The sequence below is a fragment of the Sciurus carolinensis genome, chromosome 7, assembly GCF_902686445.1.
Source record: "Sciurus carolinensis chromosome 7, mSciCar1.2, whole genome shotgun sequence".
NCBI classification, from domain to species: Eukaryota; Metazoa; Chordata; class Mammalia; order Rodentia; family Sciuridae; genus Sciurus; species Sciurus carolinensis.
The window spans coordinates 102,840,894-102,845,982 of NC_062219.1; positions in this window are offsets into that span (position 1 = coordinate 102,840,894).

Genomic DNA, 5,089 nt, shown 5'->3' on the forward strand with positions numbered 1-5,089 from the left:
AACCTTGTCAACACACCCCGCAAATTGTTTTAACTCATCTTGTCACCTCCATGACGGGTGTTACATGATGAACTCCTTCTTCCTTTCTTTTCCTTCTCTAACTCTTCCGACCTCAGACCTTTTGGGGTCTTATGCTAGATACTAGAGATACAGAAACAAACAAACAAAAACTCAGAACATTCCCTTTCCTCAAATTATTTTTAGTTTAGTAAGGAGAACAGAGACTGGGGTCTGAGAAATTTGAATAATAAAGTCATTTGCCACAAAGTTCCAGCTCATACTGCAAGTAGAACTTAGGTCCTCTGACTTGTAATGAAGCCCTCTCTGACCAACACCTCACATGAACCACGTGCTATTTGTATTTGGTGAACTCTATTAATAAATAGATCTGCATTCCAGAAAAAGGCTATTTGCACTAAGGTAGAATAATATTTCAAGTGCTAATTCATACCCCCAAAACTCTTTCCCTTTTAAGGAAAGACCTTACCTGAAAGAATATATATACCCACAATTGAAGAAGCCCCCTGAGAACATAGACCTTTCTTACTGAATGGTTTGAAGTGTGTTCAGGGAGAGCCTTTCCTTCTTCAAAAGGCTCACTCCTGGCACTGTCACTTACGGGCAGTGTAACTTTTTGAGCAAAGCTCTTATATTTTCTGAGCCTTGGGTTCCATATCTATGGCATAGGGGTAACATATCCTCATGGGGTTGTCATGATATTATAAGATCCTGGAACAATTTAAGTGTGAAATAAATTGAAGTGGTTGTTATTAACACATAGTCTGCCTGCCTCTCCCCTCATTTTAAGCCCCTTTCTGAAGAAGATGAAGAGAGATGTCCTGACTAGCAAGTGTGACTTTCTGCAGAGGCAGTTCCTTGCAGGTGTCGTGGCCCAAGACAGCAGAAGGGAAGGCTGAGGTCTTCCAGAAACTCGTTCCATTTTGATTCAATGAAGTGTTCCTCTGCAGCTGGGTTTTGGGGAGTAGGCATATAGCAACCTCAGGACATTAGAGTTGAAGGCATGGGTGCCAGAAATCAGAAGGGTTAAGAAGTTTATGGGTTTATAGATAGCCTTGTTGCATAAAACCAGAGAATGCATTGGTTTATGTTTATCTCTGTATGCCCTTAAGATTGACCCTCTTTTGGCTTTTAGGTGTTATAAATTCATCACACCATCACTGCAGCCATGAGTCTCAGAGAAAGGAAGTCTCCATTGCTTGGGTAAATATCACATCACCTGTTGACTCTCATTCCTTTCCAGCCATGAACCATCAGATTCCTTTTTCTTTCTCCACCTTTCCTTGGGGTTTCGAAAATGGTTCTAAAATGCACAGTTTGATTCAATATTGGGAATCTTGCTTATGTGCTAAAGCAGAAATACCACTTCTATTTTTCACTTCTCAATGTTTTGGTTAGCTATAGTTATGTAGCAAATTACTCCAAAGGTAAAGACTCAAAACAGCAAATTTGGCAGGGGTTGCCGGGTATTGAACCTAGCCGCTGCTTAACCACTGAACTACATCCCTAGTCTTATTTATGTGTTTATTTTTGAGACAGGAACTTGCCAAGTCACAGGGCCAGCCTGGTTCAAAGGGAGGACAATAGAGCCCACTTCTCCATGAGGGGGGCTCAAAGGATCTACAGTCATCTTTTATCTCCCACAATAATGGCATTTTGCCTGATCTCCAGTTTAAGTCACAGATCCTGTTATAGCCACTCCTTGCCTCTTTAATGTCTGCTTCATAACGTTTACCACAAGTTGAGTTATGTGAGGAGCTGTCTCCCCCATATGAAACATCTCTTCAAAGAGGGCAGGGAATGAGAGGACGCCTCGTGTCTAGGCCAGTGCCATATGCTTTGTATGTTCTGAAAAAATACATTTGAGAATAGGATAAACTCTTATCAGGAAAATGAAAAACACACTTAGGAAAAGTCAGAGGGACATAAGATAGTTTGCAAGGTATAGTTCTTTGGAGGCAAATAGATGAGATTGTGTACCAAGAAAAAATTGACTTTTTTTGATGCCAAATCTCTCATCAACCACCCATGAATCTCATACCACTGTCTCTTCTACCATGGAGGAAATCCCCTGCAATGTTCTGCCAAGCACCTCTGTACACGAGTTTTAGAAAACTCTATTTCTCTATTTTTTAAAAATTTTAAACATGAAATATTACACATATTAAAATTTAACATCTTAATCATTTTGACATGTAAAGTTCAGGGCTGGGAGTGCAGCTCAGTTGTAGACAGCATGCTTGGCATGTACAAGGTCCTGGATTCTATCCCCAGCCCCAGAAAAAATAAAAAATAAAAAATAAAACAAATAAACATGCCATTTAGTAGTGTTTTATATATATATATATATATATATATATATATATATATATATTCACATTGTTGTGTAACCAGTCTCAAGAATGTTTTCCATCTTACAAAACTGAAACTACACTAATTGAACAATAACCCCATTGTACTGTCTCCCTGCCCCCACCCCCCACAACCATCATCTTCTTTCTGGTTCTATGACTTTAATTATTCTAGATCCTTTATTTAAGTGGACTTATACAACATTGTCTTTTTTGTGATTGGTTCATTTCACTTAGCAAGCCAGCCTTAAGTTCCATGCATGTCGTAGTGTATGTCAGAATTTCCTTCCTCTTAAAGGTTCAGTAATATTCAGAAGTAGCTTTATTCTTAAACTGTTTTTTTTTATTTTTTTTATTTTTTTAGATTTAGTTGTGAAATTAAAGGCATTCATTCTAACACCTAAAAACAGCAATGCCTAGAAACACTAAACTTATCTGCCCATCCCCCCACCCCAGGTAGCCTCATTCTTGAGTGTGACCACTAACAACTTTATATTGCCTTCTTTAATTGAGTTAAGAGCCCTTAAAATATGTCAAAACTGATCTGTGTTAGGCAGCAAAATGATGAGTGCTAATTTATATTCAAAACCAACTGCAAAATTTGCAGAGCTCACTAGGGATGTTGCAATAGAGTTCAGTGGTAGAATGCCTGCCTAATATGCATGAGGTCCAGGGTTCAAACCCCAGTACCAAAATATGTATAAGAAAGAATTAAAAAACATTACAGAGCTTAGTACAAAATGAAAACGCAGGGTACTGTGTTAGAGAAAAACAAGAATTTTAAGATAGAACAACAAAGCATTAAACCAAACACAGGCTATTCTAAGTGTAGGTCCATGTGTGATATACACACTGCACATCTCTGAATTGGGCATTGCTTATACTAAAAGTGCTGTCCCAGAAAAATGTGTCCTTGTCATTTCTACCTATGTCTGAAATTCTGTATTTTTTTTAACTGAAAAGCTTCTCATTCTTGAAATTTATCAAAATGATATTCTAACACTGCCCTCTTAGGAAATCTTTCCTGAGGCCCAGCTCTTGTGAAATATGTCTTACACCAGATCGGATGAAATATCATAAGGTTGGTGTCTGAGCTGTAGCTCTAAGGCAGCCTGGGAGAATTCCCCAAACATCTTCTGGTTTGCTTGATTTGTATTAGGAATGGCAGCTAAATTTATCAAGTGCCTTTTTATCATCTCATTTGATTAATGGTTTTCTCCTTTAGTCTGATGATGTAATGCATTCTAATGAGAACTTCCTGATATTATACATCCTTGCATCTCAAGGTCACACTTTAAATGGTTATGTGATAATCTTTTGCTATTGGGTTATACTTAATTGGTAATGCTTAGGATTTTTTCATGTATTTGTAAATTGATCTGTAGTTTCTTTCCTGGTTCTCTCTCTCTCTCTCTCTCTCTCTCTCTCTCTCTCTCTCTAGGTTTTACTATTAAGATTATGCTGATTTTAGCCAGGTTGATCATACACTTCTGTAATCCCAGTTACTAGGGGGGGGATGAGGTAGGAGGACCGCAAGTTCAAGGTCAACCTCTGCCTCTTGATGAGACCCTGTCTCAAAATAAAATATAAAAAGGGCTGGGCATCTCTACTGTCATATATATCTAAAAAGAACAAATTAAAAATTTTTAAAAAGGCTGGGGCTATAACTCAGTGCTAGAGCATCCTCTAGGTTCAATCCTTAGTACCCCCACTGCCAAAGGAATTTTCTGTTCTTTAAAGGTTACATAAAAGTTTATTTCATAGAGTTTTTCAATCTCTTTACTGGTTATCAGTTTATTGAAGTTAGTGTCCTTAGATCAAAGTGTGATTTATTTTAGTGATTTCTTTGAAGTCTTCTTTTTATCCATGAGGCTGAATATCATACTTAAAATTCTTTTAATCACTTCAGGGTCTATGATTACATGCACCTCCTATTTCAATGTAATTCTGTATAATTTTGCTACCTTCTCCCCTTTAAAAATATTAATCTGGTTTAGGAGAAACTCCTCTCTCTCTCTCTCTGTTTTAAAGTTGGGGGTGGAACCTACATGATAAGTGTTCTACCACTGAGTAACAACCCCCAGCCCAGAAGTTTCTCTCTTATTTATCTTTTCAAACTATCAGCATTCAGATTTGTTTTGTAAAGCTATTCTTTCTTTTTTTTTTTTTTGGGGGGGGGGGCGGTGTTGGGGATTGAACCCAGGGCCTTGTGCTTACAAGGCCAGCATTCTACCGACTGAGCTATCTCCCCAGCCCTTATTCTTTCTTTTTATATTTTATTTCTTTCAGGTTTTATCTTCATTATTTTACTCTTCATATTTTTGAAAATATGGGGTTTTTTAAATGTATAATGTGAAGCTTCTTTATTTTAACCCTTTTGGAAATTGGGTGTGTGTGTGTGTGAGTGTGTGTGTGTAAGAGAGAGAGAGAGAGAGAGAGAGAGAGAGAGAGAGAGAGAGAGAGAGAGAGAGGGAGAGAAGATGGGCAAGTGCTCTAGCACTCAGCTACATCCCCAGCTCTTTTTATTTTTTATTTTGAGACAAGGTCTCAATAAGTTGCCCACACGGACCTTGAACTTGTGATCTCCTGCCTCGGCCTCCTGAATAGCTGAGATCACAGGCGTGCACCATGAACCTGGCTCTTCTTTGGAAATTAATATGTTTACAGTTATAAAACTTCTTTTGAATACAGCTTTCACTGTATCCCCTCTGTCTTGCTTG